We start from the raw sequence: 15,025 nt of genomic DNA on the forward strand, positions 1-15,025 counted from the left end.
ATGATTACATCTGCTGCTCAAAATTTGAGACTGTGTCTAAAACTGGCTGTTAATGCAATACTTTTCTTAAAGCTTTTGAATTAAAGATAAAAGTCTGCACTTGAGTCACATGCTGATTGATTATTTAAAATCCACTGTGGTGCAATACAGAGGCAAAACTACAAAAATTGGTCTTCTCTAAATAATTTTTGACTGATAATCCAGTCCCCAGCCAGCAAAGCTTTGGTGCTGCGTTAATGCCACATGTATAAGATCACAACTCGGTGTACCTCTGTCAGTGAATGGAACACAAAGTCTTCAGTACAGACCGAAGGAGGTTTTCAGTTTTGACTCAGTGAATTTTAATTTGATGTTTCTGTAGATATTCCGAATATAATTTGGGTCTTTTAAGTCATGATTTGCATGTGCAATGCTGCACACAGTGGAATGCTTTTATACTGTTGGCAACCTCAAAATTATGTATTACCATTATGCTGTTGTTTCTGGACGAGTGTGCGTGTGCTTCCAAAACCATCAGCCCCCAGGCAAGGATCCCAGAGGAGATAAGGGATGAAGAATAGATGGCATTCTGAGCCTTGAAACCTCATGCACGTGTTTTTATTTTTACCTCCAGACATCTCAGGAGCCATCTGTTCAAACATTTAAAGAATACCTTGCTCTTGTCAGCTGGAGAGAGAAGAGCAGCTTGACCAACAGCTATTACGAATGTGCTGTCGAGTAAATGCAGCTCCCAGGACACGAGGGATTTTTGTAAGAAACCCAGAAAATAACTGCTGCTAGGAATTTATGTGACTGCAGCTGTGGTGTGGTATTACTCAAGCGCACGAGTGCAAAACGTATTTGTGTGCGAACACCCGAGCAGCTGAATTCACTTTTGACCGATTGGAGAATCGATCGACTTCCTGCTGTTTTCGCCGCAGAGGCCTCCGATGTTCACGTGTTTGTGGGCTGCTCGGGGAACAGTACGTTCTTGGCGTCACTTCAGCCATGACTCTCTGACACTGGAGATCCACAAAAACAGAGCGAGAGAGACAGAGGACCGAGGAATTCGTTCTGCTCGTGTCCTCCCGACGTCTCGCCCTGAATTACAGCTCATTTAATCACATTTTAATGCATTCTGTACAATAGCTCAGAGATGTAAGGTAAAAAAAAAAAAAAAGGTGCAATAATAGCTTCAAAGTCATATTATCTGTGTTATTCAGATATGAGTGAACATTATTGAGCCTCATTTTCTAAAGAATATTATCAGGTTTAAACTTCCAGTCTTGAAGACGCTTTTTTCTTTCCCGTCTCTCTGCTTGTAATTGGCTTTCTTAAGCAGATGGCAGTTTTTAGAAAAAGTCAGAATGTGACACTGAGTGCCTCCCTCAAGACTTCTCCACCATTTTCTGAGAAAGCGTCTGAATAGATCCCGACGAGCCATTACTGTTCTTCGCTTTTCCCTGTTTATTTCTATTTACAGCAGTTAATACAATTATTCCCAGTCGTGACCTATTTAAGCGCTGCATGCTACGAGCCATTAGCATTCAGCGGGTCTACAAAGTTACCACATTGATGGATTTGTGAAAGGAGGTTGTGTTTTTTAGTGTGCGCGTAGGTGGAGGTTCAGAGGCCTCCTGTTTGTCTTCATTTAACTGATTTTCTGTTGCCATAGGAGCAGGCCTCTTTTTTTCTCCCATGAAAGTGCAGCACTTCAGAGCACACTGTCTGGATTCAGATCTACAAGAAGGTGTCAGGGGAGTTGTCCAGGATTTTACATCTATCATCGCTCCCATTAGATGACTCGCAGCTCACTTTGGAGAAAATGTTTAGTTTTTATTATTCCAGAACGATTCATGAGGATGTGGTAATGTGGGTTTAGTAGCTCTTTAAAAATAGCATGTATATATCCTACAACATGTAGGAAGGCTCATAATAAAGTGCAAATGCTGGATGTGGTTGCTGTTGTTTTGTTATCCTTGTTCCTTTTGGAAGATTTTGAAAGCTCCCTTTTGCCGTGTTTGATTTTTCACTCCACCTGAGAACGATTTCTCAGTAAATCAAGCCGAAAGAGGAAAAAGTCAGACTAAAAGCAGACCGTTTTGGATACGAGCTATTCGTCGCCCTCCCCTCCAGACCTCTCCTCAGACACAAAGCCAATCAGCCTACGAGATACAAGCCTGCACCTCTCCGTAGGTTAGAGGCTCCCAACCTTTCCATCTGAAAAACATCACGTCCCTGTCAGATGAAGCCAAGAACCCGATCGGCACCACCTCTCCTGTTCATTACAGTCTTTTCCCACTTCCTTTGATTTAATGCAGACATTAAGTAATGCTGTTTGATTCAACAGTGACTTCACTTTATTTTATGCCGTTTCTCTATTTAGTCACAGTTAAGAAGAAGACAGACCCAAATGCAGGACAAGAGAACAAATAAAAGCAAGCCTTTATTGTGGCTTAAACAGAGATCCAAAGACATGAGAGGCCTGGATGGTAGAGCATATTCCAGCTGTCAGAGGGTGAAAGAAATCAAAACAGGAATCCAACATTCAGACACAAAATATAAAACGTCAAAAATCAGAACAACAAGCCTCAAACATAAGACTCTGAAAAAAAAACATCAAACTCCAGGATCTTTGGACTGGGGCACACTTTTCATTACTTTTAGCTTCTTCTTCTTCTTCTTCTTCTTTTTTTGCGGTAACCCTCCTGTTATGTTGCGGGTCACATTGACCCAGAACAGAAGAGATGTCACATGTCATCTGCATCACTACAGAAAACGAAAAAAATCAAAATTACAAAAGGAAATCATAAAATAATCAACGCCAGTGTTTCTGACACTTTTGAGTAAACACGCCCCGGGTCAAATTGACCCAGGAACATAAATGGTGTTCCTGGAAACCAACATAACAGGAGTCTTTTCATTACTTTAAGGAAGACATCGACAAATTCAAGTGTTTACCCATTACCCCTCAGTCAGTTATTAATATTGTTATTATACTTTAAATTTATTTTTCTATCAAATCATTTTCAGCTCTTTTTTTTGTTTGTTGTTAACATTTACTGTGTTACAGCTGAACAGTGACTGATGTGTTAAAAACGGGGCCACTGCACACTCCTGTGGTTGCAACTTGTCAGTCCGAAGGTGGCCCCACCCTGCAGCATACCCTGTGTTATCATCCCCTTTTAACCTAATGAGGACCATAATTTGAGAAGTGAACATCAAGACCGGAAAATACACTCGTCACAAATGTGATGGGTGTATTTTTAAGGTCATAGATAAGGCAACTGGCAGACTTTTCTAATTTGCTTCTATAAAACCAGACTTCTTAGATGAGATTAGATTAGATTAGCCTTTATTGTCTTCCTTGGGAGAAATTTATTTTGGACAAATGAGGGAAACACGTCAACGTGACATCGTTCCCTCTAGCCGAGTCGCAAGTCTTGCTTCTTGCAGTCGCCTCCTGCTGGCCATTAGAAGGACAGCAGGTTTCAGGCACTTCTAGATTAGCCACAATTTTTAGACTTGAAGCTACAGCCATCTTTTAGTCTTTGCTTTGAACTTGTTATTCCATCTGTTTAAGATAAATAGTCAAAACATTCAAAATCTTAGCTACTTTAAACTGTTTCAGTTAAGCTAATTATTGAGCTATGTTTGTGTCAATGGCAGACGGGTTTTTTTCTTTTCCTGGACCAGATTTCAAACCGTCCGTGTGAAATCACTCGGTGATAACAGACAGAATCAGCCCAGATGTGCCAGTTCAGTATGAACACCCAGGGTCAAAAGTTTGAGAGGTTAAAAACATGTTTGCAAACAGAAAGTTCCAACATGCCTGCGAGCTGGGGCTTTTAGCTGGAAGCAACCCTTAGATTCACAACAATGTGGCGAATAGAGGAAGTGAAAGGCATTATGTGATTTCAAGGAATTATTGTTGAAATAACGACAGGCGACAGGAAGTGGGTGGGACCAAAAATAAACTTTTCTCAATTTCCAGCCGAGCAGCTGAAGAGACTTCCAGTATGAGTGAAGAATGCTATTGATTGACATATGACCTGATCACCAAGAATTTGAGCCTGCTGTTGTCTGGTTAGCCTTGGCGACCTGTCCAGGTTGCGCCCTGCCCCTCACCTAAAGGCAGCTGGGATAGGACAGGTGGTTCAGGAGATGGATGGAAAGGATGGATGGACTTTGGTGAACATTAGTCTGAAATAACACAACTGCACAATTTAGCTTCAAGCCTTTGTGAGCCTTACAATCTCAGAGTGGCTTACATGTAAGAACTGTGCATGCATTCATTTAGACTATGAATATTTATCCATTACCTTTGGCCAAAGCTCCTTGCCACGTTGCCATGCACACAGGGTATTTGAATGACTGAAGAGAGTAATTTACATTGACAACAGATTTACTCCTCAACATATGTTTGTAACCTACAGCCTATATGTACAGTTTTTAAAATCTATTTCTAACCTATTTCCCTGGGGGAAATCACTGCAGGTGCCTGACGTTGCTCGTGGTTCATGAACATGTCTATAAAAGGTCAAGGCAGACGGTTAGCCCAACGTTACAGCCTGGTGTGGTTGCTGCTTTCACTGAGGAATATTTTCCAGGTGTCCATGTTCAAACACATCATCGAATCCCAACGCCTGAAACCCGAGCCGGCCTCGCTGGGCACCTAACTGAAAGGGCAATGTCATCATAAACTCGAGATTACATTGAAAAGATGATGAGTGGATATTTTTGATGCGATCTATTCTCTTCAACAATACCAGTGAGTCCTATTGAAAAAAAAAAGTGGGTCAATGGATCTATTTTTAGAAGCAATTGCACCTCTTTTTGCAAACAAGCAAAGGCAAAATAACTAAATACAAAAAAAATAAATAAATCCAGATGAGATGTCACCCAGCTACACTGAACAAATATTCAGGGGAAATCAAGGTGTTGAGCTTGCTGGTAAATGGGGTGAGCTATTTATCTGGTTTCAAACTTCACTTCCCTGTGGAGATGAGAAGCTGCGTGAGGGCATGAGATGACTGGGAAGGGGGCGGCTTTGCCTCCCGGATTGGCTTTGATAAACTGGGGGACTTGTGAGATTTGTAGGGCTCTCTGTTCTAAAGTGGGCTTCCGTTTCATCATCTCCAAGTCCCGGTGCCTTGCGTGGCTACCTTGTTGTAATTCCTCCTCATTTTCCCGGCTTCTCGCTCATATTGCCTTTTCATTCCCAAAGATATCACTTGAAACGGAAGCGTTTGCTGCCTTCTCCTCTGTTAGAAGTGACACTGTGGGCGATGATGTGATGGAGGCGTACCGGAGACAACATCCTCACATGCACCTCCCTGGTTTAATGCTGCGCAATTGCGCACAAAAGTTTGTCAACTAAACGGAGCATAAAGTTGCATATGTTGAAAGTTGCAGGGAACACGTTTACTCTGCAAGAAATCAAGGAAACTACAATAAGCGTTAGGAAGGCCTGTTCACTGTTAATGGCGGCGGCGTGCAGCGAATTACTGCGCATCTTGCAATCAGACTCGATAAATCACACGAGACTGTGCACTGCCCGACAAACCGGGCAACAGAATGTCAGTGGAGCAGAAAGCAAATTTGCGGCAGAGCAGAAAATGCACTGTATTCCTGCGGGCATTGCATGACAAATCTGTGAACTTCCACTGAGCAGAGGTTGGGCATTGTTTGTAAAGAATTCCTAAATGGCTGTTTCACTTCGGGCACAACCTGCGACAACGAGAGACCTAAGCAAGGGCCGTTCGCGGCTCATTTCAGCCCCCAAAATCAGTGTTTTCCTATGACATCAAATTAAGATGAAATGTTGCTGATTTTTAAAGTACATGCCGCAACTTTGCTCAATTATGCGTCTGCGTTTCCCAGAGGATTTCATGTATATGCAGGTGACACATCTGCACCACATGTTAAACCGTTAGCTACAAAAAATAGAGATAAAAAGCAGATCAGTCTCTGCTCTTGAGAGAGCCCAGCAGCCTAATGGTTTCATCCTTCCAGTCATAGTGACAGAGGGGGTACGTTTCCAGGAAAACCCACTAACATTACTCACCTTCAGTTAAACTCCCCTGATGTAATAGCCAGTAAACCGCAGAATTAGTGCGCAGAAGTTTCACATTTCTTCCCCCGTTTTGTAGAAATGAAAGTGTTAGAGAATGTTCTCACACTGTTTACTGTGGTTATGTTACACAGGGGAAGGTGAAAATATGCAGCCTTGCTCAAAGGCAGCAGTTAGGGCTAAATGTGTTACTTGCCACCTTTAATTCATCAAGTCCACTCTGGTTTTCATCCTCCTCCCATTAGGCCCAGATATCAAAGCCATCTTTTTTTCTGGCTACTTTTCGGTGCCAATCTGAGCTTAAGGCTAAAGTGCTGCTCACATGAGTCACAACATCACAAATTCTGATGAATTACACGATATTTGATCGCTGCTTCCTGCTGCACGGCTGGCCCGAGTGAGAGCAGTCAGAGTGTCCAGAGTGACACAGTACGTCACGGAGAGGCGGTTTGGATTGGTAATGACACATGCCAGGAGGCCTTGTCTGTTTTACAGTCAGAGGTGATGTGAGAAAGATGAGACAGAATCAGGCTGGCAAGAGAGGGAAAAAAGAGAGCACAGGCATGCGAATGAGCTGGAACCACGATGAGGCTTTACATCCATTCTCACGTGTCTGCTGTCACGCCGTTAATAAGCACAAATTGAGTTTGAATACATGTTAAACATGTTGTAATCACGCGTGTAGGACATGAATCTGCTCCCCGCGGTGCCGCTCTCCTCCTTCCGCGGCTGTCGGATCATCACTGGAACAACACTGCCACTCAGTGGCTGGATCATCTCCCTCTGGACAAAACACAAGGTTGGCCTAAGTACACTCGTGCAGCTCTCAGCCCTGCGTGGCATTTGCACCATAACTGAACTCATGAGTATCAACTGAGGGTTAACACCCTGGAGGAAAAATGGCTTCATCCCCAAATATAGGGCATTGGAAGGTATTTTTTTTACCTTCCTGCTTTTTTGAACTGCTTGTAACCCCCTCCTGCTGCTATGATTTAGTGCCAGTGTTACGTATTATTACCTAAGTGACATTTACACAATCTCGGACTGCCAGTGTGTGCAGAGCTTAATGTTATTTTCCAACAATTTACAACTCAGCTGTAGTTTGGATTCAGCCTCGGGGACTAACATTTTAAAGTTTCCGAACTGATGTGCATCTCATTGTCTCACTGATTTCAGCCTCTTGTCTGTTTGTTTTTTTACTCAGAGGTTTTGTATCGTGCTGCAAGAAAGGAAGAATTTTCGCAACCAAAAAAAAGTCCTCTGTCCAACTTTTTCAGGCATTTTTCCCCAAGTTAGAATCATTTTTTCAAATCTCACATTAACTGTAGAGTGCCTCAAAGAAGATAATATTACACAGGTTATCAATCATTAATTATCTAGATTTAAAAAAAAAAGAGTAACTGATAATTTAAAAGAAACAAAAAGTCCATGTGAAACATTTGGTGTCTGAACAGGCTTTATAATATCTCTGTGTTTTCAAGATTCAAAGTAAACTTTTGATTTTTCAGAAATTCCTGAGTAATTCTGGGTTTGCATTGGATTCCTATTCAGCAGTACAACACCGTCTGAACCTTTACGTGTGGGATTTAGATGATTTACTTTAGAAATATAAAGTATACAAGAAAAATGTACAACCTTTTTAAGAGATGATGTAATTAAGGAAGGGCTTTATTAAAAACAGCCAGCCAGCTTTCCCTGCTTTTCTATTGTTGCTGTTCTTGGAACAATGAAATGATGTGGACTGAAAAATTCTTTTACTTTTATTGTTTTTCTGTCTGAGATCTCTGAGAAAACTCCACTCTGTGTCACTCTCGTTTGTCACCTGAGGCCTTGGGCGACGAGCTTGAAAACATAAAACACACTTTGCTTCTTTGTGTTTTAAACTGAATAAAATGTCATAAATTCAAATGCATTTTTTCACCCCAGTTCAGAAGTAAAGAAGATTTACATGCTCGAATCAGTGCTGTATTTATTTACACACGTTATATGAAAGGGATCCGAGGCAAATAATGGAAACATGCTACGGAAGTTAAAGCGAGTCCTTGGTCAGAGGTGCTCCACCCGCTAAAAGTTTCACACAAAGGAACACCAAAACCTCCAATTACTCTCACCTCAATGCCTGTTTTCATATGCACCCACAGTCACTGTAAAAGAATGCACGCCCTCTGTGAATTCGAAGGTTTAACGTATCAGGACATAATAAAATAAAAATCCTCCAATTCTTTGCAGCTTCTAAAATCGTTTCCATCTAACCTCAGGCGTACTCTTCTTTATGGCTTTGTTTAAATTTCATTGAGGTTTGCATGAATTTGTTTATGCACAGCTCTGTTGAGGTCCCGCCACACATTTCAGTTGGGCTGCAAGCTGGAATCATCATGACAGCTGGTATGAGATGTTTGTGTTCTGAGCATTATGGCCAAAACATCTCCGCTCTTGTTTTTCCTGTCCGAAGGTCATTGCTCCAGAAGTCTCGTGGTTTGTTTAGATGCAGCTTTGTAAACCTAAGCAGTGTTGCCATGTTCTTTTCAGGAGAGGCTTTCTCCTGGCAACCCTGCAAACAAGCCATACTTGTTTGGTCTGTTTCTATATGTGCGGACATGAACTTGCTACCTGAGGCCTGCAGAGGATGGTGACTGACTTGAATTCTTTCTAGTTTGTGAATAATCTTTGTCAGTGTGAAGTAGCAGACTGCAAATGGTTTAGAGAAATGGCCTTATAGACCTGCAAGATCATTGCTGATGTCTTTTTGGTTCCTACGGACCACCAAACTATCAAAAAATCTGCTTTTATAGAGGTGTTCACACTTGTTGATGATCACTTAATCAAGTGCATCCGATCAGCAGTGCCTGGCTGCTACTTATCCTTTTAATTCCTACAGAAGCAGTTAAGGTGTACCTTGTTTTTCACACACTGCTTCTGCATTTTAGCCTAGTTTAAAAACATGGTGTAATGTCATACTGTATGGTATTGTTCAACTCAGGTTTTATTTGATCTAATTTTCAAAACCGGTGATGACCAGATGATTTTTAGTATGTTGTGATATATAAAACGTCAGAATTTTAAGAACCATTAGCGTACTGTATATGTAGATGCCATATCCAGGCTGATGTGTTTCTGACGCTATCACCTTGCTTATAGTGTCAAACTCTGAAGCTGACCTGTTTCTGAATAACACCACCAAATGGTGCCAAAACAAAGAAAAAATGAATCCTGTGCCATTGGTGGGAAGCTGTTTTGCACTATTTTGCTGTCACAAACATGTTTACGCTAACTTTTAAGACTCTCCTGACAGTAAATTCAAGTAATCATGGCTTGTGTCCAATAAATAACAAGATTAAGACAATGTCTTAGGTCCAGACTAAGCCGAATCTGTTTCTTGGCTCTGATGTGAAACCCAGGAACAGTTCCCAAACTGTAACAACAGAAACATGTAGAGCTGTCGAACATGCTTCCATAGGCTTGTCTTGTGTGTTGATTACCAAATGATAACCACATTTATGGAGCACAGTGAGACTTTGAACTAACAGACCTGCTTTCAAGTCAATGCTTTGACAGGACAGTTCATTGTAAACATTATATAGAACTACTACAGCTTCTAATCTGTTCCCACATTGTTCATTCACCTGAGAATATCTAATAATAAATACATTAGCGCAAAAAAAAAAAAAAATCCAAAAAACAATTAGGTTAAAAACCAACTTTTGTTAATGTATTTTGAAGGTTTGTTAAGTAAAAGAAGAAGAAAGAATAGAAAACAAGAAGAGTAATGGCATGTCTTTTATAAATAATACATTGTAGTCTTGTAAATATGTTTAATTATTGAGTAATTTGCTGTCACTGTGTTTTGGTGACCAGTAGCATAACAGCATGACGGGTAACATCTGAACCCTCCCAAATTCTCAGATTATAAAACTGCTGTTTCACAATACCACAGGGTGTCCTCTGGTGTTAACAGGCCATCTGTTTTGCTAATACACGAGAGGAAAAGGTGAATTATAGTTTCTTTTGGTCCAAGTGGTGTAAACTTTGCAACTAGATGGAGAGCACGAGGCTCTGCTTAGATGTGTGTGAGGTAACATGGACACAACCCTTACAATGCACTACACATTAAACTTTAAAGAAGTGTAACAGGAATGGCTACTCTGCAGCAGACTGCGATTGCTGCTTAAGTTATCCACCTCTGCTGTAGCGTCAGACTGGGACAGAGTGAACTCTCACAAACAAAGACAATATACAAATTTCACGAAATTATTCTGTCAAATAAAATAAACTCATAACATACAGTTTTATTTTCTCAGTGAAAGTATTTCTACTCTGAGCTGAACACGGCAGTAGTGTTGCATGCTACTTCTTAACCCTAAATGTGAGCCTGTGACCCATGTGAAACTTTGTTTTAGATCTGGACTGAGAAGGTCGGGGCATTGAAGCTTTTATCTCTGAGAAATAACAGCCACCTGTCACTCTGATTTATATGTGTAATATCTCTTCGGGCTCGCCAGACAACAAACACACTCTCCTGAAACGCTACATCGTTGACCTACAACTTCATCTTGGCCCATACCTGACGGGTCAGACCTCAGCCTCCTGGTCTTACCACTCAAGGTTAAGTGAAACAATTGGAGCCTCTAAGACGTAAACACTGTGGTCACAATGTGCTACACTTTCAACATACAGCAATCCTCAACCGCGTTATTTACTGCAAAGCCAGGAAGTGTTCCCTACATAAGGCAGAAAGTAACCTAATGCCGCTTTGCATAGTATTCAAATCGTATGTTTGCACTGACTAAAAGGCACCTTTATTTTTGGTGTGTTTCCTATTATCTGTTTACCAGTGGTTGAAAAAGAAGTCAGGCCGTTTACCATGCCATGTGAAATTATAGTCCCTTAGTGGAGCTTTTGCTGGGCTAAAACATTTGAGGTTAGGAGTTTTCCACCTCATCAGGCTTCAGCTGAGTTAATGAACCCTCATGTCCCAGCCTCCGCGCTCTGGTCTGAACATTACTCACAGGCTAAGCAGGGGGAAAAAAGCTGCCACTGATTCTATGCCTCAGCAAGCCACCACACACACACACACACACACACACAGATCATGACTTTGGAACTTACGGGGTCGTGGAGGTCTATGCAACATCTGCTTATCCCGTGTGATATCTCAGGGGAGCGAAATCAGGTTTTGCTGCGACATGGATAAACAAACACAAACGTGCTTGGACATAATTGAATTACTTCCATGCACATAAAGCACTGAAGATGAAGGGTGGGTTCCCGTGGACATGTTTGTGTGTCTTGTTCAAGCTGTAAGGTGATCTAACGTCATCTCACTGACAACTCTGTGGAAGCGTGTGCTGTCACATACGTAGCATTTTTGTTTCAAACACATGTAACAAGGCAATCATTGAGATATATAATTAATTCACTGTATTTGTAGTGTCTGTTAATATTTTATATTGGATGCAAAGATGCAACTCAGAAGACAAAAAAAAACCTAATTAAGACATTAAATTTAAATAAACCCATCCACTCATAAGTCCGCTCATTTAGTCACAGTATTATTTTGCAGAGACTGGAAACAGGAAGAACGACCGCAGGCCTGATGCTGTCCTGAGAAACCTCACTTACTGACAGGTTACACTGTCCACTGCAGTTTGTACACTGTTAATACTGATAAAACAGCGTTTTTAGTTACATCATTTGCTTACACACTGCAAAAAAAAAAGAAAAAGAAGAAGAAGCATTTCATTTTTACACATCCTATTTGAGAGCACTGTGGTTTGCACTTTGTTTGCTTTAATTTTGTATTGTATGCACTTTGTTTTTGCACAAAGACTACTTGGTAAGGTTTAGAAAGAGGTTAAAATAAGTCCCAGCGCGTAAATACAATTTGCTGAAAAATAGTGCTGACCCAGAGCTTTTAAATGTAACAGTATCTCTATCTGACAAAGTGGGAGTTGGAAACTGTCTCACAGGACTTACACTTGTCTTTTGGGCAGTTTTAAGAGCCCAGTAGCTTTGACAGAACAGCAGCATTTGATGCTCTGTGAATAAGAGCAGCTTGAGTCTTGGTCTCTGTAAATCTTTGCGGGAACTTGAACCTCTCATATGTGTTTTAAACATGTTGGTGACGTATAAAGCTGATGCGGTGAACTGAATTTTTTCTGTTCTATGTTTGGTTAACAACTGTAGCACAAAGTGTTTTGAAATTCTTATCATACTGATTTGCATCAGTGACAGGCTGCTTCTCCACAGAGCTGCACTCGGGCTTGTGGGTACTGTAGTACTGTGGTATCCGCCATGGCAAAACAACACAGAACAAAACTTGTAGTATTTTTCCAACTAAACTGGTGACTACAACTTAAACCTGCAGGGTATTATTTCATTTCATTTCTATCTCTCTGTATAGGCCCCTCCCATCAGCTGCGCTTTCATGCAGTGTGTCATGATTTGACAAAAAATTAAACATATCTACTTGAAATGATGATAAAATGTCACCATCTCCCTTTGAGCTGAACACGGTGCATCCTCTGCAACAGTAAACACATAAAAGCATCTGAAAAATGCTACATGCTCAAATCATTGGTGAACATAGCTACAAAGGAGCACACGTGCTATGCAACTCACCATGCCATTAGAGTGCATTATATGCGGCAATGTTTTAACTAAAACATTCGCTAAAATATGGCATGTATTATTTAACTTATTATTAATTCATGGTCAGTTCCAGCACTGATAAACATGTGCGTCTTTGGAGAGCCCTGAAGAAGTGTACGTACAGGCTGAATCCGAAACTTAAAGAGACGTATGGTGCTGCCAAGTGGAATGCTTACAGCTTGGCACCAGTGAGCATTTCCTTATATGCAGTGTTGATTACTTGGCCTAGATACAACAATATGGATTATTCTTATCTTCACTCCTCCGAATGATGTGATGCATCGGGGGCACGGGGTTTCTAAGTTCACCGTTTTACGTAAAGCGTTTTAAAGAAGAATTGATATGTAGTGATATATTTCCTTAAGCCTGACACCAGCTCAGTGATTCAGTTATGCTCTGGTCTTTAGGTTATCTGTGAGATCAAGATTTACAATGAATACTGAATGTAGACTCTTACACCACACTTTTTTATTCTTTTCCTTTTTTTATTTTTTAGAAACTGATTATTAAACCATTGCTGAAAAGGGAGCTATGGATTGATTAGAGGTAATTACTTAACTGCAGGCCAGAAAAAGAAAAAAAAAGAGCTTTGGATTGAAAGCTACCGGCCATTCACTCGACACTAAAGAGCATGAAAATCTCAGCTGCAGTCTGTGGGAGTAGCTAAGCAGCCATGCAGAAAGGACGCCTTTAGAAATCTGTCTGCATTTCTTTGACGGCTGCAGATTACGACTGGATTGGTTTTAAACTCCTGACAAGACGTTGGAAAAGCTCCCTGACAGAGTTATGATTGGGGCTGAGTGGCCTTAACAGTATGCTTTGTCAGAAAACATTAGCACACACGCAGACTGATGTTTAAATGGTGATGCTATTCAAGGATTTGTGGGAGGAAAAAGTCGTATTCGCTTTCAGTGATCTGGTTCATCCCACAATTGCTTGATTGTGTTATTGTCCAGCCAAATCACGAATGCCATTCACTGGTATTTTAGGAAAATGTCAAGACGGGAACATAAGCTCAGGAGAGGAAATTCAAAGCAATCTAACGCTTTTTTAAGCAGCAGAAAAACACAGTTTGACAAAAGAGCGGAGAGCCTAATCTAATCAGAAATCAACTTTTCCCACCAAGCTGCCTTTAAATACAACCAAAGCAACAATTCTGCAGTTTTCATCCTGCGATAGAAATATTGAGCAAACTAAAAGGATCGTGTTGAGCCTAACTGGTAGCTTCTTCACTTCTACGTTGTTCCTGATGGTAAACTTAAACAGGATTGTGATGATTACAATAACAAAACCTCCTTCCTCCACAGAACCAGCTCTTGGTTGCCTTTTTGTTCAGTACTCCTAGCTAAAACTAATGCAGTCTAATACACCAGTCCAATCATTGTGCATTGTATACTTGCATCCCCTTTATCAGACACACCTGTAAAGTCAAATATCACACCCCTGCATTATGGTTCATATTTACATACCACATACACTATGGTTCAGATATGTACAGTGCAGACTGAGGTGATAACACGAAGTACAGCAGTGTCAGCAAACCTTAAAGTTTTAACAGTAATGAAACATCCTTAAGCACATTAATGTGAAATGAATGTGTGTGTTTGTGTGCACTGTAGTTTATGATAGCCAGGAGTGTCAGAAAAGTCTATCAGAAATGAATACCAGCCCTAATCCCTCGAAACCTGGTTAGAGGTTCAGTGTGTTGTAATGACTTAAAGGCAGACCTCCTGCATAATAAATATGAAAACAGTACAGTCTAGTTTCAGCTGAGTTTCTACACTTGAAACAGGTCAAAGTAAAGACCAGTGTTTCACAGATCCCTGGTAAAAGACTGTTAAATAAAAGGGTCAGGAAACGGTTTGCATCTCTAATTAGAACTAAAGCTTTCAGTGCACATTAGTATCATTTTTCAATATTATGTTACATTTCAGCCCATTCTCACGGCAAATAAATTAGTCACGAAAAGTTATTCACGTTCAGGAACACAAACTGTCCCATTTTTTCATAACAGTTGGCACAACTGGAAAGGCAGGTACAGTACACGAGGCTGCAATGCCGATACATCACCCTAGCAACCAAGAAAATTGAGCTGCTGAGGTTTTAAAGCGAAAGCCAGCCTCTTCAGTTTCGAAGCATGTATTTTTTACACCATTTAAAGCTGAAAACATTTCATTTTGTGTAGATGGACAAGAATCAGTATATATCAGACTGGTCCGAAACTCAAACCAGCTGTTTAAAAGCTGGGTCTATTTGACAAACCAACCAGCAGACAGTACCATGTAATTTATGGTGATGCACTGAGGAGGACAAAGTTTTCTTCAG

The sequence above is a fragment of the Simochromis diagramma genome, unplaced genomic scaffold (genome assembly GCF_900408965.1).
Source record: "Simochromis diagramma unplaced genomic scaffold, fSimDia1.1 OVJJ01000026.1, whole genome shotgun sequence".
Lineage (NCBI taxonomy): Eukaryota > Metazoa > Chordata > Actinopteri > Cichliformes > Cichlidae > Simochromis > Simochromis diagramma.